We start from the raw sequence: 22,878 nt of genomic DNA, 5'->3' as shown, positions 1-22,878 counted from the left end.
TTATATCTGTTTCAAAACACTGCACTGATCAGAGTAAATGTTACTGTCTTTAAAGTACTAAAATGTAAATTGATAGTAGTTTGCTTTTGCATTTTTGGTGAATTGCTGTTTATTAGTTGGAATCGCTTTTTGCAGACACTACAGCTTAAAGTAAAACTTCGTAAAACTCAAGAAATTTTTATATGCAGACTTTAAAGACTGCCTTCAGTGTCTGTGATAGAGGGCTTACTGTAGGTGTAGTTCCCCTCCCCACCCCCACTTTCAGTGGGTTGTACATATAATAATAGCCTTTTACTCTTGACTTTATAATACTTACCTACCACTTTTATTTTTCTTATTATTCAGTGGCAAGAAAAAATTCCCTTTAAATGTGTAAATTTCAAATGAAAATTTGTTCAGAGAAATTTGTGTCTTTTACAGTTTTTTTCTTATATTACATGTGATTATAAATTAGTGAGGTAAATTTTTAACAAATATATCACAGCTTATTTCTCAAAATTTGTGTTATTTCTTTTTAAGTGTTCTCCTTGGGAAGACATACACATATTCCATCAATCAAAGTACTTTTGGAATGCCTGTTTTTGAAATTTCTGTAGTGGAATTGATGTCTAACTGCTCAAAATGGGTACTTTGAAGGGAGACAAGATTCATTTTGTGTATACACGTGCTACTATTTTTCTTAAAAAAAAAATCAGTCAATCAATCATAATAGCTTGTCTTATACCCTTGTATACCTTATAGATAATTGGGCCCTGTGAATAGAAATACAGTGTTGAAAAACTACCTGGATTTTAAATAAATGGCCATATTTATCCATTTTGTTTTAGAAATCTTCTATGATATTGTCTCAGGGACCACCTGCAGCAGGAGCCCACAAATTGAATAAATGCAACATAAGGAGAGGATTTTTTTTTTCTGTTGTTGCTTGTTTCAAAAATGCTGCTATCCAGATTCTCTATTAAGGTACATTGTGCTATTTTAAATATTATAGTTATAACTGAATTAAGACCTTCTTTCTAGATTAAAATTATCCAGTGCTTAGAATTGACCGAAATCTGTACTTTACTGCCTCACTTCTTGGCTGTTCTTACTTCCTTCATGCTCTTAAAACCTCCATCACCTCTCAACCTCCATCATTTTTTTAAGATTGAGCTGTATTTCTTGTAGAGATCAATTTAAAAGCAATACAATCTTAAACACGTGTACGTGTTTCCTTTTTCTTCATCAAAATGTAAAAACTCTAGGAGGATTGGATATTAAAATCCAAGAATAGGCAATTTAAGGGATGGCTAAGAGTATCAAAATAAATGAGGAAAAATAAAGAGTTCTATTCTTAGTAACTGAACATTTTGGAATTTGTCAGTAATGGAACTTTGAGGAAAAATTTCTTGCATAAAGCACTTGATGGGAAAAATATATTAACCTAAAATATTTGCATATTCATTATGTTTACAAAGCCAAGAATTTAATTTCTAAATGTATATCAATTTTTGAATGAAATTGAAGTACCGGTGATGTTGATATTCACCATACATTTCGTTTAAATTTGCTTATATTTTTAGAGAATTTGCATTATTTTCTTTTAGTTCATTCTCTGTCTTATTTACATTCATAGTTTGTTGGTACATATTACCCTCCAAAGTAAATTCTGAACTGAGTACAGACCTTGCAAGAAAAGTTAATGTCCTTTTCTTATGTTCTCATGACATAAAGAACGAATCCTCCCCATCATAGGGATAACCTTACTAATAATTCCCAGCCAGGCAGGTTATTTCCTGCTGTTCATCTTTTCAGCCATCCCTTTCCTTGTGTTTATCTGGAAGTGGCTTTTGGAATGCCAGTAGAGGTGATGTGCCTACCAGTGGTGAACCTAGAGTGCCTTCTAGTCCCTGAAATACTATGGGGTAGGTGGTATGACACTGTTGGCCTAATCAAACCAAAATTCAGGTAAAAATGTTATTTGTGAACTTTTTCCAAGAAAGGGAGGCTTGAATTTCTAAATGGAAAAGGTATTTTGAATGGCATATGTAATTCAGAATTTTTATTTTATTTTATTTTTTTGAGGCAATATTCACTCTGTCGCCAAGACTGGAGTGCATGGTGTGATTAAGGCTCACTGCAGCATCAACCTCCAGGTCTCAAACCATCTTCCCACCTCAGCCCCCACTACAGGTACACATCAATATGCCCATCTAATTACAAAAATTTTTTTGTAGAGATGGGGTCTCAGAATATTGCCTAGGCTAGTCTCAGATCTCCTGGGCTCAAGCAGTCCTCCTGCCTTGGCCTCCGAAAGTGTTGAGATTACAGGCCTGAGCCATTGCACCTGGGACGTTGGAAATTTTTAGTGGAGTATATTAAATATGAGAAATATGGAACAACCTAGGGTGTTTTGTGTTTAAATATTTCTGTCTTTTATGGTAATAATTAAGGCTCTTTCTGGGTAGCATGTTTTCAGTGTGGTCCTCACTTGTTGTTCCTGTAGCAATTCAGCCTTATCTGGGATATGGAAGCCAGTAGGGTTGGCCTGCCAGTAGTCTTTGATATATAGGAACAGAAGTGAGTTTTTCCTATGAAAAATCAAGAATGAAGTGGCAAACCTGGTGACACAGTCTCAGTTGTTAGCAAAGCAGCATTTCTAAATTCAGCCTGAGGTCTGTTTGGTTTTCTGGTCCAGAAATCTTATACTTGCGGAGATAGATGGCTGGACTATGAGAAAATAAATCCGAAAGAACAAGAGAATCAGGAGAAGTATTATAAGATGCTTAGAGACAAGCAACATGGCCCTTCCACTCTCTGAGAGACTAAGGCAAAGGGATTCTGTCTTCTTTGCCACAGTCCACGAATTAACTGTCATTTTGCAGACTCCACTGTGCTAACAGTGTTGGAAAGGTGTTGGGGCATCATGGTTGATAGCAGTGCTACTTGGTAAAGCAGTCTTTAGAGCAGAGGGGAGGTTGGGTTCAGTGGGAGTGGGGATATATTGAAGAAGCTGCAATGGTGCCCTGTTGGTGACAGTAGTGACCTATTATAATCAACAGTACAAAGCAGAGAGGGCAACAGATTCCTCAAGAGGGGAACAGATGAGGCCCTCCCAAGCTTAATTTGGAGGCAATGGAAGGAGCAGACCTTAAATACCACACAGAGATGGACAAGGATAGATGTGCCATGGTAGGTGAGTGTTAGCTGATTGGTCTTTTTCAGGAACATGTGAGATATTTCAGGATGATTCCCAGCAAAGTTCTGGGAGTACAGCTTAGAGAGGCCTTTCATTCTGCATTAAAGATAGAGGTGAGAGCGACCAAGCAGAAATTACATTTATTTTGTAAAGTAATTTACAAATTTATTGAGATACTAAAGGTCTCTCTTTTCCCCTTCCTTTTTAAACTTCTTTCCATGAAGTACTTTTTACGTACTGTGGCAGTGTTCTAGGTGCTGGATCAACAGAGTTAAAATATGATTCTTTCCAATAGGAGCTTGTAGTTTATAGAGGAAAGAGTGGTAGTTAAAAAATTAACATCTAGTGTGATGAATAATGTGATAGATTAATGCATGGGAAACAGTGTACCTCAGAAGAAGGGTTCTTAAACCAGCTTGGAGGTTGGGATGGAGGATAGTTTCAAGGAAACTTCCCTGAGAGTGTGCAGGCTGAATGTATATGAAGAATGTTGAAAAAAGACACTCTAGGCGGAGGGAAATACTGCCTGGGGTGGCCCAGAAATGGCTACAAACCTAAAGTGTATTGAGGAACTGCAAGTAGTTTGAGTTTGCAAATTGAGTAAGAATGAGACCTGAGGCTGTAAATAGAAAGCCTATAGATTTTTGAAGAGTCTTGTGGGTTATACCAGAAATTTGGGCTTTTTTTTTTTTTTTTTTTCCTGGAAGAGGAAAGAAGAATGAAAAATAGAAATAGTTTCAAATTGCAATGCTAGGCATTGTGATCTACTACAGGAATTTAAGCCAAGGAGAGGTGAGATCAGATTGTTAGAAAGAACACTTATGTGAAATTTAGCAATTAAGATGAGAGGCAAAATTCAAGAGCCCAGATACTTACAAGGAGACTTCACACTAAATTAAGTCAGGGTCAGAGGTAAGGGAGAAGAAGGGACTAAATTGATCACATCTAGCAGTTGATTGCATCTGAGAAGACTGGAAAGGAAATACTGGCATTTGACCTGCGGGAGAGGTTGGTTGATAATGCCATCCCTACAAGAGAATACAAGAGGAGCAGTTTGAAAGGGTAGAGGATGACTTCTGTTTGGACATCTTATTGATTAAAGATAGGAGATGGTTGAATGTATGGATCTCTCAAGGCCAGGAGATGAGTTACTGTAAGAGATGTGTACATGGAATCACTAACATAAACGCTGGCATGAACTTATTTAAAATTATTTGCTAAGCATTTCCCAAGCATTGTGTTTGGCATTGATAGAACAAAGATGAATAAGTGTATTTGATGGGTATCTAAGGTTGCCCAGGGATTATAGGTAGAGATAAGGAGAAGTCCTTGGATAAATTGACTGCTATCAAGCCAAGTGATGGGAAAAGAGAAACTTGTCCAAGAGATGAAGGAAGGAAACAGTGAATAATGATATGCCTGAATGCAGAGCTGGAGACAACAACACGACAGTGTGATAAATAGAGGGGTCAGAAGTGAAGTGCCAAAAGTGGTCGTCGAATTTGACATCTCTATGTAATGTGCCTTGGCAAGCAATTGGAGTGGAGTGATTTGAAGCAAAAATCAGCCCACAGGGTAGTTGATATATAAATGGGACATGAAGCATTATAGAGTATCAGTGAAAGGTACTATGTTACTATTATCTGAAGAGCTGATTGTCGGAGACACAGAGCAGCAGAGGTTTGTTGTTCTTGATTTAGGGGAGACTTCAAAGTGTTTATATATTGGTGAAAAAGGCCCAGAAGGGAGAGAGAGAGAGGTTGATGTTATAGGAGAGAAAGTAAGTTAAAATGGTTAAGTTTGGAGCAATGTATATGAAAAGATGGAAAAGGTTTGGACTTACTAGTGGAGGGATTAGTTTATACAGGAGGAGGGCTCTTTTTTTTTTTCACTGAGAATGCAAGAAATATGAAAAGTGTGGATTTGACATGATAATTCAGATCTCCCAGGAGGCAGATGCCAATATGGAATTAGAAGCTTAAGAGATTTCTTGGGGGATAATCTTAGGAGGGTGAGAGAGAGAGAGAGCAGGAATAAGCAGGGAAAGCCTTCAGACTCATGTAGGTTCAACACCTGTGATAAGAGAGAAGTAAGGAAGACAGATTGGAGAGGAGGAACCTCAGACTGCAATGCTGTTTTCAAAAAGTCCCAACCGAGACAATGGTGAGGGCATAATGCAGTAGACAGAGCAAGTTTTGCTTATTAGAGATGCCTTGTGTTGGCAGGAATGGTTTTTCCTGCAGCATCCCTGTCATTGTCTGGGAGCTGCATGGCCTTGTAAGATGTATGGAGAGAGTATGGCCTTGGCTTAAACACTACAGTGAATCCTGAAAGTGTGAAAGCTGTATATTGTCAGCTGACTATAATTCCTCACAGCATTTTGTCTCTTGAGTAGTACATCTCCTTGGCTGCCACAGTGGATGTAGGTGTTTTAGTTGAGTGAAAGGATCAAAGATGGAAGGAATTCTTGCTGGTCCAATATTTCTTCTGCCTTCAGGAAATTAGGTGTAGAGTAAGAGAAGGTGTGTGAGATTGTGAGTGTTGGAAGGTTTTCAGGACTTGATTAACACAGAGAAAGAGAGAGCAATGGACTGGTGAGATATTAGTTGAAATAGTAGCTCATAGAGTCTAAGATTGATAAGAAAGGAAATGAAACAAGAAGGAGAATAAGAGATTTAAATGAAGTCAAAGAACTTGATTTTTCAATTCACTTGAAAGTATTTGTACTGAGAGTTCAGGAATACGAGAACTTAAGGGTAGAGAGAATTGTGATGATAAAGTGGTATATTAGTTTAAGATTAATAGCCGAGCTGCACAAAATAGTGGTATTTTCAAATCCCATCGTGTGAATTGAGAATAAAATGTTAGCAGCACAAAATGACAATTATAGGTATGCATCATAGAATCACAGCCATAAATACCATGACAAAGTACAAAGGTATTGTAGTTGCTTAGTTTTTGTAGTATAACTTTTCTGTAAAGTTAAGTTTCAGAGTCACTTGTAATAATCAAGTTTCTTGATTGACTAAATCTATTCATTGTAAGGGAATGCAAATTTTTTTCCTAGGATTTTGTTTTTTTATGTGTTATTTTTCTCAATTTCTCTTATAGCCTAAGAAAATATTTTAATGCTTTTGTATTTCTCAACTCTTTTGAGTCAAGCATGTTGCCCTCTCCTGAAGGATCTGTTTGTGTCTCTAAAAGTCACCTGATAGAAACATTAGAGAGGTGAAAAACCTCGAAAACCTGTATATCCAAACATAACTTTAACTGATTAAGGAAATGTAGCAGTATTAAATACATGTAAACAACTTTTTTGCAGTTCTCTCTTTGTAGAGGGGACTTAGAGGTTGCAACAATAACTTTAATAATTACAATAATGTAATAAGATGGAATGATGGAAGGATGAACAACTGTATCGACATTATGATACTGCAGTACAATAAAATGTAATTGAAGATTCTAGATGATAGACATGAGTGTCTAATGTAATTTTTTTCACCTTTTCTGTATATTTGAAAATATAATAAAATACTGAAAAGGTAGAATAACATCTGCAACTTTGAAATGCATTAAAAATAGGATGGTCTAGTAGATGTAGATAGGTAAGTGATACAATACATACAGTAAAATGTCAATTGTAGAATCTAGGTAGTGGGTATGTGAATATTCACTGTAACATTCTTGTAACTTTTCTGAAAGTTTGAAAAATTTCAGAATAAAATGTAGAAAATAGTGTTATAAACAGGTTTTCTAGTTAGAGATCTGAGTTATAGTTGTGTGACGTTAGGCAAGTTACTTAATCTGTGAGCCATGGTTTCCTCATCTGTGAAGTGGGAATGATGCCTAGTTTGTAAATTGTTTTGAGTGTTAGGGGAAAAAAAAAATCTGTCAAGCTGCTGGCAAATGATAGGCATTTGACAATGCTTCTGATAATACTGAAACCATACACTTCAAATTTATATATTGTATCTTGGTTCTTGCTTACTATTTTTAAAATTTCTGGATGTATGGGCCAGTTAACTTACTGGATGGAACTTGGGATAAGGTAAGGTCAAGGCCTCCACTTACAGAGTCTGTATGTTTCATACTGGCTAAGTCTCTGAGAGTCACAGCTTGAGCTCTACTGATGGAAAGTTGAGACCATTCTCATACCAATGGTGGAACCTCTGACTTTCTAGTACCTGTAAAAAACACTTTTGATGTACCTTTTAAAATATTTTCATTTTGTAAATTGCTCATAAGTTCTCCAAAGTGAAGAGACTGTATATATGTCTTAATTGATAATTTGATGTGAATATATGTATACCATATGTCACTGCTAGCTTTTTTGATGCATTAAGTTTTTTAGAATATATAGTAGATGAAAATTATATTTATTGCTAAATAAACATTTATAACATGTATTTATATATTTACAAATATATAAATATATATTGCCTAATAATCAGTGGTACTTTCTCTGTCAATGATGTTTTTCTTTTTTCCTAACAGAAACCAGTCATCCTTTGGTTCTTTTTTAAGAAATAAAGTTGGATTTCTGATTTGAGCTTCAGGCTCAAGTGCATTTATAATATACAGTCCTCTTGTTTTTTTATTTGCTCTGTTTCATATGCAGGGTGGATAAAAATTACTTAACTTTTTATATTTATGTAAATTTATTTAAAATTAAATTAAAATTTACTACCATATGCCTCATGGGCTAAACATAATATAGACTATTATAATCATTTATATAAATTGGTTTTAAAAACCAGTTCAATATGTTGAATCAATATGTCATGAATTTCATATCTATATAGTTGTCATCCTAGTAAATTCCATGACATGTACTTTTACAGCATACAGATTTTAAATAAAATTGAATAGACTTTTCTAGCCTGCATTATGGAGGAACTTCTGTTATCATCCAGTCGACTGATTTAATATTAGAAAAGAACCATGATGCTTAAATGTGAACCAGCCAGATTTTGTATGTCTATCAAATCTTTTAGGATTGGGTTTTTATCTTTCAGTGATATTTGCTGATTATTCTCCGTTTGCAGATTTTTAGATGATGTAGGATAACATGAAAATAAATATTTACTTCAAGAGGTTATTCAGAGAGTGCCCTTGTTCTCTTTTTGTGGGTATTTGCAAGTGTATGGCTACAAATCTTTATGAAACATCAGGGTAATTACAAGGCATCTTTAAACCCATATACCTGTGTATTTTGTCAATTAATGAAGAGTAAAAGCACATCTTATGTGGTATGCAGGGCAGATCTGTGACTTTTTTGAAATTAAAATGCATCAACATTCAGATAGTTGTGGAGCAGTAGTTTATTAGGAATACCAAATGCTGTATAGCTACATGAGTAAACATTTAAACATGAGTAAAACTTGGGCAATTTTAAGATAGAAAGAAGAGATAAAAGGAAATATTGGGAGAAGAAAACAGGCAATATATAATGTTATATGTTAATATTATATGTTATCCTTGAGCAAAAACCTAGAACAATAGTAATGAATTATAAAATATTAAATATGTTGCCTATTGCCAATACAGAACAAAAAGTTCCTTTCTATTCTTAAAAGATCTTCTTAAGATTTAAATTTTAATTACTTAAATTCTGGTAAAAATTTCAAATAAGGGAGATTTAGTATAATCAACTTATATATTTGTCATTGACTTTGAATCTTAACCAGTGCAATATCCTAGTTTTACTGTGAAATTATAAAAATTAGTTCTTTTATTAGTAAAATTTAATGGTTATACTACTGAATGCTTAACATATTTAATATTTAATATTTAATATATAAACAAAAGCAGTTTCCACCACCTCTTTGACAATGTTCTCTTTTTGTAACCAAACTATGTTAATGTGGTTGACCTGCAGTTAGTCTTTATGGTTATAAAGAATTAGAATAATCTATTTTTAAAGAGTAATATATACCTTTCTAGCAACCTCTCTGTCATTCATTTGCTAAATATAAATTAGTACTGAAAATATACATATATTTTATATTCTTAGAGAATTTTTCCTAAACAGTTGCCTGTTAGGGTCATTTGTTCTAAAATATTATTCCTCCTACATTCAAAAATAAATGAAAAATGTAGGAGGGTGTTCACTTTTTACGTTGCCATTCTAAATGCTTGCTAGAACATTATTATCAAAGCCTGTGATGCTCTCTGAAGAGAAGAGTTTGGAAGGAAAGCAGAATTAGTATACTCTTGTTGTTTTGATTTAGTAGGTCAGGGTTTTTAATTAGTTTTGTGTAACCTGAGAATTTTATACCTGGATGCTTATTCTTGAATATCTTTTGGTCTTTTATACTTGTGTGGTTCTTACCTTGTCATATATAGGTATATTTTGTTTATTTAGAACAATTTCTAATTGTCTTCAGAAAGCATCAAAGACTGAAGACTAGGTAATTTATTTTCAATGTGTAGTATTAACTGCTGCGCTGTATATACATTTTATATTTATGTCAGGAAAGGGTTGCAGAGAGGTGCTTTAGAACCACCTTTTCAGCTCTAAATAGCTATTGTGTACATATGGTAAGGTACTGCTGCTTAACAATTAGTAACTGCTTTGATGAAACTAAATTACATGTTTCAGTTCCCATCAGGAAGTCGCTTCACATATCTGTATTAATGTATTCAAGGATCGAGAAGGAAAGTTAATTTTCCAGCTTAAATATTTAATTCAAGCTTAAAATTTAGTCTGTAATTAGAGCTCCCAAATGGCAGGAACATGGAGTATTTGTCCATTTTAATTAGATTGTTGTTTACCTATTAATTATATATCATATCTTGTCATATAGTTTTGATGGTAACAGATGGTGCTAGGAGTTAGTAAGGGTTTGAACAAAATAAGATTCCACATGATTTATTAAGTTGCACTTTATTAGTGAGTGGTCTGCTTTAGTCAGGTTATTCTCCCAAATAAGGACTGTGAAACATTTCACTAATTTTGGTAATTATTCTTTTGTGGACTCTTAAGAAATATTGAGCATAAAAAGTCTGAGATGAGAGATGTCTATTTAGAAACAAAATGATTGACTTGAGGCATCTTTATATTTAAGGAATATGTATTACCAAATCATATAATTGGTATGAAGTTTAGTGTATTTTGGTAGGACAATGTTAGGGAAGCAAAATTTCATTTATTGGTAAAAATGTAGGCATAGGGAATGTTTTATGTATGTATACAAAATTATGATTTAGGATAGGAAAATAATAAGATGGTGATTTAGTTATGTATATCAAAGACATTCCTTTCCTGACTTTTGAATTTAACAGAAGGACTAGGTTCTTTGTTTACCAAAATATTCTAAGAGCAATCTCTAGTGTCTAGTGAAGTTGAACAACAGAATTTCCATATTCAAAAAGTAAATGTCAACTAAATAGAAAGGCCTTCTAAGTTTGTTTATTCAAGATTTTATTAATTTTTCTGGTTACCTTCTCAGCTTTCTAAAAGGAATAAATTTTATATATGTATATATGCATATATTTGTGAAGGGATACAGACAGTAAAACAGAGAGAAGAGGAAAAGGGAGAAAAGGAGGGCTTAAAATTTTAGGCTTTTAGTTGTAGGTAGTTTATTTAAAATTTATTGGAATCCTTAATATCATTAGCTTTGGTTTGTGTTACTATTTATTAACTCTTAAGATTCTTATTTTGAAATTGATGATCAGTGTTTTATAGCAAAAAGTAAACAGAAGGCCCTACTTTTATTAATTTCAAGATTTGCTCCAGAAGGAGATCCCTGATTCCTGTGTATCAGATCTTCAAAACTGTGGCCTTCTGTTACCTGTTACCTTCAGTAAGCAGCTTTGTTTTTGTTAGTTGTGTTTTGTCTTGTCTTGTTTTTGTATTTTAGTTTGTCCCTACTTATCAGTTTTTAGAAATAAAATCTGCCTCTTGGTGTCAAAACTATTAATAATTCTTTGTGGTGGGGTGATATTTTAACGTAAGTGCATAATTCCACATGTTCACAGCAGACTGTTAGATGTGTAATCCATGAACTCTTAGTGTGTACAAAATGCTCACATAACTGAATATATTAAGCACTTAAGCTTATCTATGTTACAGAATTGAGATTTTTATCACTATATATTACAGTGTCTTTAAAACTGTTTGATTTGTTCAGGAAAGAACTAAGTGATTTTTTTTCTCTACTGAATGAGGAAATTGTCACTTTAATGTGGCTTTAGTTTCATGTCTTTCCTCCATAGAATACTGAGTGCTTAAAAAGCAATCTCAAATATTGTGCTATAATGTTATAATATAGGAAGGATACTGCAGTATAGTTATAGTAATTAAAGAGACTAGTGGAGGAAAAAATTATTTTTCATTTAGAATACCTGTAACCTTAGCTTCAAAGTTTGAATTTTTAACATTTCTTCCCTTTGTGAAAATGTGGGACTATATTTCCTTTGGCAAAGTTTTTCAAATGTAACATGCACTAATTTTCAAAAAAAGAATACTAAAAGCATGTAAATTACTCTAATTCGAAAAGTTATCCTTTATAAAGGAATGAGGAGATTATTTCTTTTTGTTAAAGCATGCGAAATATCATATACATTGGTTGTGTTGTTGTATCTGAGGCAGTAAATAAATAAAAAAACTATTTGTTATTGTCAACAGAAACAGCAATTGAAAATAGAAATGAGGTTTTCTTTGCAGTTGATTCTTTTCAGCTCCTGGCATATCACTTTGCCCTTTGGAAAGACTTTTAGCCAGCCATGTATATATTTACCTTTTCCAAAGAAAATTGTAGTACTGATTACTTTTTCTGTAATTGTTATGGTCTTTCTTTTCTTAAAATAGCAATATATGAAAAATATTTAGGAAAATGTAATGATTGATGAATTAGTCTTACTACTTAATACTGCTTTCAATGAACATAATCAATTAACTGATACTCCTTAAGGACTTTAAACATAGTACTCAAAAACTGTTACTGAATGAACAGCTAATGTGCTTTGGAGTAGTGACCATTTGGGAAAAGATGATTGTAGGATTGACCTCCTAGTGATATACAATCAATATTTTTAGACAGTGTCTTAAAAAAGTTAATAGGTTCCATTAAATGCAGTTCCTCAGACACATAAGTTTCCCCAGAACAGGTTTTAGTAGTAATAAGTACGACAATAACAACTACATACTAATTATTCCAAACATTAAAGAACAGAGGTTTTTTGTTTTTTGTTTTCTAGTAGAAAAACCTAACTTTAGAGTTCTCAACTTTCAGTTTTTTCTAATATAATTGAGCAAAAGCACAACAAAAATGAATATATGATATTGATTTTTGGGCTCATTTTATTTTTTTCTTCTTTTTTTCCCACTCGTGGTACTGCTATGCATTGTGACAGGTTCAAAATTAAAAATAATCTGTAAGCAGGACGTTCAGGTCATCATGATTTGATGTCTGGATGCTGATTTGTTTTTAACATATAGGAAAAAAAGATAGCCATTTGTCTATGCTGACTACTTAAGAGAGAGGTGAGGATTTGATGAGATCCTCAGCAGTAGTGGTAGGGCATACATAGGGCATCAACTAGCATGGTGGGTAGGATGGGTGAATGCAGATTCTAAATATATTAGAAGTTCCTTGCCTGGAACTCCTACCTCCTTCTTTCTTCAAGAATCAGTTCAAATTTATTTCTTTCATAAAATATTTTAGCTTGTACATTCATTGTCACTTTATACACTAATCATGTTGAATTATAATTGTTTACATGTCTTTTTGATAAAACTGTAGGCCCATGAAGCTTAAGGGGGGGTAGTAATTTATTTATATTTTTGCCTCCAATGTTTTCAGCCAATGATTTGATTCATGGTAGATGCGTAATAAATGCTGGTTAAAAAATGAATAAAAGTATTTCACTTTATAGGGTATGGCTATCATGAAAGAGAATGCAGTGGATCTGTGAGGAGCCCTGTAAAGTTTTTCAACATTTAAGTAATGATAAAAATATTTTTATAAAGTAATGTCTGGGGAGGTCGTTTTTTTCCTCCAATTTGCTTTTCCAGTTTAAACTATCTTTATTTTTTGTTAATGTATAAGTACTCCATGTTTTTGCTAAAATAGTCAAGCAATACAGAAATGTATGAAGTTAAAAATCACCTGTAAGGCCGGGCACGGTGGCTCACGCCTGTAATCCCAGCACTTTGGGAGGCCAAGGCGGGCGGATCACAAGGTCAGGAGATCGAGACCATCCTGGCTAACACGGTGAAACCCCATCTCTACTAAAAATACAAAAAATTAGCCAGGCATGGTGGCGGGTGCTTGTAGTCCCAGCTACTCGGGAGGCTGAGGCAGGAGAATGGCGTGAAGCCAGGAGGCGGAGCTTGCAGTGAGCTGAGATCGGGCCACTGCACTCCAGCCTGGGCGACAGAGGGAGACTCCGTCTCAAAAAAAAAAAACAAAAAGCAAAACAACAACAACAACAACAAACCACCAGTAATTCTTTCCCCAGTGATGACCATAACCCTTTGGAATATGTCCTTCCAGACTCCTTTTTAAAAATATGTTTGTCTTCTCTCATTTCCTTTTTAAAATTTTATAAGCCCTTTCTAAAGATACTGTTTTGAAATCTTAATTCTTTACTCTTCACATTGTGAATCTATATGCTTATATTATACAGAATGTACTTTGATAATTCCAGGTGACATTTTCAGACCTTAAATTTAACTTTACTCCATTGTGAAATATATTTTTGCCTTTGCTTCTATGATATTATACCTTCCTGATTTTCCTGATTCATTGTGTTGTATTCCTCAAGATCTAGTGCTTTTCTCTTCTCACTGTACCCTTTTCTTGGTAATCTAGTCTGTGTCTATGACTTCAGTTAACCACTTTGTATGCAAGACTCCCAAGTTAACAGATCCAGCCTAGGCTATTGTTATGACCTCCAGGCCCGCATATCGAACTGTCTATTTGATGTCGCTTTTCTTGGATTCCATGATGGTTCCTCAAATTTGACGAGTCTAGAATTAAATTTATTATATTCTTCCTTTGTTCAGACCTTCTCTGTCTAGTATTCCCAATTTTAGTCAAGAATATCTTTCTATCCAGTTGTGCAACCTGAAAACTCTCTCTTACTCACTATAACTAATCCATCAACAAATATCCCCTCATCATTTACATAACTGTGATATACTTAACGGATTTGTTTAGGACTTAGTTTTAATCCGTTGATCTGTATGTCTCTCTTTACACAAACCTTACACTTCTAAGTAAGAGGATTTATTGTTTTTCTGCATTACAGGCTATTCCCTTTATATCATTATTCTTTTAAAAATTGTAGGTATTCTCAGACAATCTACATAGACTTCAGAATCTTCCTGCCATCTTCTGTCTCACAGTCCCTTTGGAATTTTTATTAGATTTGCATTAGATGTATTGATTATAGAAAATTTATATATCCCCAATAATGAGCACTCCCATCCAGGAATATGTTGTGCATCTTGATTTGCCATTTGGGTCCTTCAAACAAGTCACACTTTTTTTTATATCTAGGTTTTCACAATGCACCAAGACTGTTGTTGCCCTTGTGCTGGGTTATTTTAGTTATGGTTGGTATTGGTTTGTCTGGTGTTTAGCACAGTCCCTGGCATATCACTCACAGTAAATATTCAGTTTTGAGCAGTGTTTAGTGTGTAGGGAATCTTTCTTTCTTTTTTTTTTTGTTTTAAGTCATGCAGTCTTACTCATTTTATGATTTAAAAAATTTTTAATTTGATTGTCTTGAATTTTTATAGACACTATTAGGTGCAAATTATAATTTTGTCTTCCTTTTAAAATTTATACTTCTAATTTCTTTTACTTGACCTATTGGGTTGGGTAAAATCTCTCTAACAATGTTGAATTAATAGGATTGGCATTAATAGCTAATATCTTTAGGTGTCTGTTTTTAAATGTCAAAATCCATTTATGTTTTGCCATTATAAATACTATTTGTGGGTTTTTTTTCACCCTAATGCTGTATTGACCAATGGAAGTTTTATATTTTGTTTGCTTAGTTTATTTTTATTTTAATTTAATTAATTAAATTTTTTTTAGAGATGGGGTCTCACTCTGTCATCCAGGCTGGAATATAGTGGCACAATCATAGCCCATTGTAGCCTCCATCTCAAGGACTCAGGGGATCCTCCCTTCTAGGCCTCCCAAGTAGCTGGGATTACAGGTATGTGCCATCATACTCTGCTAATTGAAACAAAGTTTTTTTTTAATCAAAGGTTTGCCATATTCAGTGACACATTGTATGGTCTTTTTTCCTTTAGTTGACGTACATAATCAGTTAATAGACTTTCTAATCTTTAACTGCCGTTGCATTTTTGGAAAGATTACTTCTTGTTCGTGATGTTTTGTGAGATCGTTCCTCTTGTGCTCTCTTTGTCACGTTTTGGGGTTAGGATCATGCCAACATAAAATGAACTGGGACAGTTTCTTTCTTTTTGGAAATTTGTCCTTTCTTAGAACAGATTTGTCCTTTCTTATTTTTTATTTTATTTAGGTCTTCAAATTCGTTGGCCTAAAGCTGTACATAATACTCCTCACCCTCCCACTCCAGTGTTTAAATAATCTTATTGAGGCCTGGTATTATATTATTTTTCTTGCTGTTACTAACAATACTTTATGTTTTTTCGCCTTCCACTTGGTCAACTTATCAAAATTTAGTCTATTTTATTGAGCTTGCAAAGAAGGAAATAACTAGCTTGTTTGCTTCTCTGTCTGCTAATTTATTTGGTTTATTTTGTTTTTATAATCTTCTTAAGATAAGTGCTGGCTCATTTATTTGTTATATTTTCTTTTGTTTTACATTTAACAGAGTGTTAATCTATGATTTTTTTGCTCTTACTAGAGCTTTGATTGAACCCTCTAAGTTTTTATGTATATATGTAAAAAAGTGTATCATATGTATGATATGTGTATGAAATTAATTTGCTTTAATTAGCTTTTAACCTTTTCATTATAACATAGATCACAGATACAGGAAACCATTCAAAACAAATATATGTCTTTGTGAATTATTTTAAGGTAAACATGCTTGTAATTATTACTTAGGTCAAGAAATAGAACTTTGCCAGCCACTGCAGAAGCTCTTCCATGTGTTCTGTGCCAATCACAGCCCTCTTTTTCCCTCCAAAAGTAACTTCTGACTTTCAGAATAATAATTTATTGCTGTTTCTTTATGGTTTTGTGACTTAGGTGTGCGTCTCTAGACACTATAGTTTAGTATTGTTCATGTTCATTTCAAAAAACTATTTTTCTTTTTTTTTTTGAGATGGAGTCTTGCTCTGTCGCCCAGGCTGGAGTGCAGTGGTGTAATCTCTGCTCACTGCAACCTCTGCCTCCTGGGTTCAAGTGATTCTCCTGCCTCAGCCTCCCTAGTAGCTGGGATTACAGACGCGGGCCACCACACCCAGCTAATTTTTGTATTTTTAGTAGAGATGGGATTTCACCATGTTGGTCAGGCTGATCTTGAACTCCTGACCTCATGATCCACCTGCCTCAGCCTCCCAAAGTGCTGGGATTACAGGTGTGAGCCACTGTGCCCGCCCCCACCCCCCCACCCCCCCCACCCCCTTTTTTATTTTAAAGACAAGGTTTTACTCTGTTGCCCAGGTCAGAGTGCAGTGGCATAATCATAGCTCACTGCTGCCTTTGACTCCTGGGCTCAAGTGGTCCTCCTGCCGAAGCCTCCTGACTAACTAGGACTACAGATGCATACCACCATGGCTGGCTAATTTTTCAATTTTTTTAGAGACAGGGTGTCTCACTTTGTTGCCCAGGCTAGTCTTGAACTCCTGGCTTCAAGTGATCCTCCCAACTTGTCCTTCCAAAGTGACAGGATTACAGGGGTGAGCCACTGAGTCTGGACTATATTTGCCTTTGAAGACTTTCTTAAACAATAGGTTTTCCCTCCAGCCCTTTCTTTTCTTTATATGTTATTCACTGAAGTACCTGAGTTGTTTGACCTGCTGAGTTCCTTGTAGTCTGGATTTTGTTGATCTTATCTTCATGGTGAAGTTAAACATTTTGTTCTATATTTTTTTCTAAGTTGGCAGGTACAGTCAGAGTTTGATTGCATTTAAACTTAATACCTTAGATAGGACTATAGGTGCCATTGTATTTTCTCATCAGGAGGCACATAGTATCTTTTTAAAATTTTAAATGTTGGCAGGTATTGATTCTCAAAGCCTGCATCCATTAACTCATCACATCATATGTTATATAGTGTTTTTGTTATATAAAGTAACTAGAAATGAAATGTTTCAATTTGATTATCTAATAAGGACTTTTTTATCATTAAAAAAATTCTAGATTTGGCCGGGCGCGGTGGCTCACGCCTGTAATCCCAGCACTTTGGGAGGCTGAGATGGGCGGATCATGAAGTCAGGAGTTCGAGACCAGCCTGGCCAATATAGTGAAACCCCGTCTGTACTAAAAATACAAAAAATTAGCCGGGCATGGTGGTGGGCGCCTGTAATCCCAGCTACTCGGGAGGCTGAGGCAGGAGAATCGCTTGAACTCAGGAGGTGGAGGTTGCAGTGAGCCGAGATCGCGCCGTTGCACTCCAGCCAGGGCAACAGTGCAAGACTCCACCTCAAAAAAAAAAAAAAAATTCTAGATTTGTATTGTGGTCAGTGAATGTGAATTCCACATTCTCACAATGTATGAACATGATCTTTATCTCCTCTTACATAGGAAAATTTGCAAATATCCTGTGGCATTTGTAAAGATTATCTTATTTTCCTTGTCATTTAAATGTTTTAGGCCGGGCTTAGTGGCTCATGCCTGTAATACCAGCATTTTGGTGGGAGGCCGAGGTGGGCAGATCACTTGAGGTCAGGAGTTTGAGACCAGCCTGGCCAACATGGTGAAACCCCATCTCTACCAAAAATAAAAAAATTAGCTGGGTGTGGTGGCCATGCCTGTAATCCCAGCTACTTGGGAGGCTGAGGCAGGAGAATCGCTTGAACCTAGGAGGCAGAGGTTGCAGGGAACCGAGATGCCACTGCACTCCAGCCTGGGCAACAGAGCGAGACATTGTCTTAAAAAAAAAAAAGTTTTACATTTATATAGCTATTAAAAATGAAGTCTTATTTATTTATTTATTTATTTATTTATTTATTTATTTATTTAAGAGAAAGAGAATAGAAAATAGACCGTAAAATAGTTAGGAAATTGATGCGGAAAATATGGGGAATGAAAGATCTAGTTTCTATTTTGTGATTGAAGGCTGAGAGTGTGGTTAAACATGTGATTTAGAACAGGGGTTGATAAAATGTGGCCTATGAGGCAAATCTGGCCTGGCATCCATTTTTGTACAACCTACAAACCAAGAATGGTTTTATGTTTTTAAGCAGTTTAAAAATTCAAGGTAGGAATGCTATTTCTTGACTTATGAACATTATATGAAATTCACAGTTGTGTCCATAAAGTTTTATTGTAACACAGCGATGCTTATTAGTTTACAGCAAAGTTAAGTAGTTGCAACAGGTACCGTATGGCCCACAGAGCCTAAAATATTTACTATGTCTAGTTCTTTTTCAGAATAATGTTGCCAATATCTAGCTGAGAACAACCCCTTTTTCCTCATCTTTCTCACTCCCATTTAATCTGTTATTTACAATAAATAATTTCTTGTGGGAGAACCTTTTGAAAAATATTCCCATATATAACTGTATGAATTCAACCTGTTCATGACTATTAGTTTTTGATCACATTGAAATTCATTTTTTTTTTGGCCTTTTTAATTATTTTATTATTTATTATTATTGGATACTTTTAAAATAGACGTCCATTTTATATTGACTATGTTATTAAATCAGTGGCTTTTCCTAAATGCTTTTTAGACAGTCTTGGAAATTATTACTATTAAATTGTAATTTAAGGTGATAATTTTATATTGTATAGTTGGTTACATTTGTGTTTTCGATAAAGATTTCCTTATTTACATAAAGTCACATTGCAACTTAAGTAAACAAATTGTTGAAATCATTCAGAGAGCAAATCCTCTCAGGTTTTGGGATAGGATTGTGATTTTATTAAGGATTAAATTTTAGAGTTGACTTTCGTTTCTTATAATGTCATAGTTTATTGTTGTTTTTGGGAGCTATAAAATAGAATTATAGTAGAACAAGGGTTCTTGAAAAAGTACTCTGGTAATATGTATATGGGTAGAGAGAAGAACTTGGTTGTTGTAAACCATGCATATGGGTTACTCTAATCCACAAGAGATAGGTTTTGCATCATGAAAATTTCTAATGTGTTCATAACATGATTGTGCTGGGTAATCAGAAAGCCAGGATTGACTCATTCCTAGAAATTCAGTATACCCCTGTTTTGTTCTGGTGTGTAGCTGTGTCTTTCTTTGTGTCTGTATCCTGGTTGTTTTACTAAAATTTCTGATATTTATGTCCTGATAAATTTTAAAATGTTAATTTTTAACATTTAAAAAAAATTTACCTGTGGCTGTTACTTGGTTCAGATACAAAGAACAAAAATTAATTGGGCATGGTTGCATGTGTCTGTCGTCCCAGCCACTAGGGAAGGTGAGGTGGGAGGATCACTTGAGCATGGGAGGTTGAGGCAGCAGTGAGCACTGACTATGCCACTACACTCCAGCCTGGGTGACAGAGTGAGACCCTGTCTCAAAAACAACAATAACAACAACAACAACAAAACAAACAAAACAAAGAATGCCAGAAGGTAGACCATAAATGGAAGTTGCAATGAAAGCAAGCAAAATATATTTCCATTTTAATGCTTGTTAGCAGCCAATTGCATTGTTAAACTTTATATTTTTATTTGGAAGAGTGACGTATTGGCACACAAACTTCTTATCCTCAAAAACATACATCCAAATGGAATGTTATTTTATGTAAGCTATTGTGTGGCAAAGTAGCTCTGAGAAAAGGGAGCCTATCACTCTTGGTTTTTTTTCTCCCATAGGAGAAAGGCCATATAAAGCCAAAGGTTTCATAGCTATCTTGTTTCTAAGATTGTTCATGGAAAATTTCTTAATTTTTATTATGATCAATTATTGATGTATAAATATCTGGTTCTATTTACCAACAAATAGTCAGAATTGATACCAGCTCTTTGACCAATCGGTTAAACATTTGTCAGCACTAATATGCTTTCCGTTCATGTTAAGCAGTTGTTTTTATTTTTTATTTTTATTTTGTGTTGAGGAAGGAAGGTACTTTAGGTTGTGTGACATGAATTTTGTAGCAATATAAAAATGTAAATTTGCATTGGCTTTTCCTACTCTGACTTTTCCTACATGTGTGTTTGCCAGTGTCTTAAATGGGTTTCTTCTACTTCTTTATCCTTTTATTTCTGTTTGTATTTGTCAAAACAAAAGAAGTGGTCAGTGAGTATAGTTCACTTCTGTATGTAAATTATTGTTCTAAGGCAGTTACTAATGGTAACTTCATGCTCTTAATGGTTCTGTAGTGTATAACAATCATTTATGGAAAGTTTTCCTAAGTAAATTGTTAATAAAAATAATTACATTATCAAAATTTGAAAATGAGTTACCTTTTTGATAAATCAGAGCTAATTTAAGATTATCTTTTAAAAATGTCACTCATGATCAGTTGCATTCTATTAAGCTTTCAGGGATGAGACAGAAAGGTATGCAATAAGACATGCCAAAATCAAACCTTATGCTCTTGGAGATTATTCCGATATTAGCTTGTAAGATGGCATCGAGAGGAGAAACCAAAGGTGTAGAGGCAGGCTTAGTAGTTATTGTAATGTCTGTGGTAAGCAATGAGGAGAGCCTAAATTGAGTAGTGACTAGTCATGAAAAGGTGAAGGTGATGATGAAAATACAGGAAATGGAAATGAATTTTAAACCAATAGAAATTTCTTATTTTTTTGTAGGCTTAAAAACAAACTAGGCTAAGCACGGTGGCTCATGCCTGTAATCCCAGCACTTTGGGAGGCCAAGGCGGGTGGATCACCTGAGGTCAAGAGTTCACAACCAGCTTGGCCAACATGGTGAAACCCTGTCTCTAACTAAAAATACAAAAAAACTAGCCAGGTGTGGTGGTACATACCTGTAGTCCCAGCTACTTGGGACACTGAGGCAGGAGAGTCACTTAAACCTGGGAGGCAGAGGCTGCAGGGAGCTGAGATTGCGCCACTGCCTGGGTGACAGAGCGAGACCCTGTCTCAAAAAAAAAAACCAAACTATTAAATATCAGCAATTTCAGTGGTTAGACATGTAAACCAAAAATAAAATTCTAAGCCCCCAGTCAACTGAATGGATCCTCTTGTTGTCCAAGGGGATTCCAAAGAACCCCGAAAAACTTGCTCAGGCCATGACAGGAGTGGAAAGGTCGGTCATGGCTTGTTTGTACTCTTCTTGCTTTGGAGTTCAGGCACAAAACTGAGCAGGATTAACATTAAAATAGAGATTAGAAGACTGACAAAACAGACTCTTTGTAGCACTAAGATAACAAATACCACCCTGATTGTAGAATAGCATCACATGACAGATAGCTGGCCCTGTAAGAAATCAAAGCATTTTACCCCATATTTAACATGTTTTGAAATGGCCCTTCAGGGTTATCTCTTGTGGGAGAAGTTTACATTCTGAATAGAATCACAGTCCCATTCCTTTCCCAGCTGTTTTTCTGATCCTGAAGAGATTAGCTGGGAGTCCAATACCTTTTAAAGATTTAATAGGAGAAACAGTTGCCATCTATTGCCTCTGAAGGTGACCACTTAACTCTTTCAGCTAATTGCCAACCAGAAAATCTTTGAATCCACCTATGACCTGGAAGCCCCCTTGCTTTGAGATGCCCCGCCTTTCTGGACAGAACCAGTGTATACCTCACATATATTGATTCATGTCGTATGTATCCCTGAAACGTATAAAATCAAGCTATAACCCAGCCAACTTGGGAACATGTTCTTAGGACCTCTTGAGGCTGTGCCATGTGTCGTGTTCCTTAACTTTGGCAAAATAAACTTCTAAATTGATTGAGACTTGTCTCAGATACATTTTGGATTACAGAGTTAATAAATTCATTGTCAACTTGCATTAGAAAAAAAAAAGCACAAGGCCTGGCGCAATGGCTCATGCCTGTAATCCCAGCACTTTGGGAGGCCTCGGAGGGTGGATCACAAGGTCAGGAGATCGAGACCATCCTGGCCAACATGGGGAAACCCCATCTCTTCTAAAAATACAAAAATTAGCTGGACGTGGTGGCACGTGCCTGTAATCCCAGCTACTTGGGAGGCTGAGGCAGGAGAATCGCTTGAACCTGGGAGGCGGAGGTGGCAGTGAGCCAAGATCGCGCCACTGCACTCCAGCCTGGCGACAGAGTGAGACTCTGTCTCCAAAAAAAAAAGAAAAAAAAAAGCACAGATATTAAATATATGAAAAGAAGAGATAATGGAAGGGCTTTATGAATTACAAGGAAAGTGTCAGTGACACAAGCATGGAAAAATTTTAGGGAGAAAGTAGATGTGGTTTTTAGTACCCAAATTCTACATGCCTTTTAGGATCCAGGCCAAATCCCATTTGTGTAAAGTTTTTACTCAGTACCCAAGTGCAGAAAAGTGCTCCATGATGGGGGAGAATAAAGAATGTATATATATTCGTCAGTAACCTTTGTTGGTTTTCTAGAACATGTTCCTGAGCATAACATAACAAAAGAATAATAGGAAAGTAGAGTTGTATCC

General features: G+C 35.1%; 1 protein-coding gene across 48 annotated transcripts in view; it reads left to right on the top strand.

Annotated features, from left to right (window-relative positions):
* Positions 1–22,878, top strand: part of TBC1D5 (TBC1 domain family member 5) — a 584,007-nt gene that overhangs the window by 162,732 nt on the left and 398,397 nt on the right. For 15 of the 48 annotated variants that reach the window (XM_054680416.2, XM_054680414.2, XM_063806657.1 and 12 more), the window contains one exon: positions 15,232–15,355. The exons of the other annotated variants lie outside the window; for them this stretch is intronic. The gene's annotated coding sequence lies outside the window, so the exon portion shown is untranslated. The remainder of the gene's footprint in view (positions 1–15,231; positions 15,356–22,878) is intronic. 48 annotated transcript variants of the gene reach the window in all.

The sequence above is a fragment of the Pan troglodytes genome, chromosome 2 (assembly GCF_028858775.2).
Source record: "Pan troglodytes isolate AG18354 chromosome 2, NHGRI_mPanTro3-v2.0_pri, whole genome shotgun sequence".
Taxonomy (NCBI): domain Eukaryota; kingdom Metazoa; phylum Chordata; class Mammalia; order Primates; family Hominidae; genus Pan; species Pan troglodytes.
The sequence above is the reverse complement of the archived record's forward strand: the minus strand, read 5'-3'. Positions and strand labels throughout refer to the sequence as shown.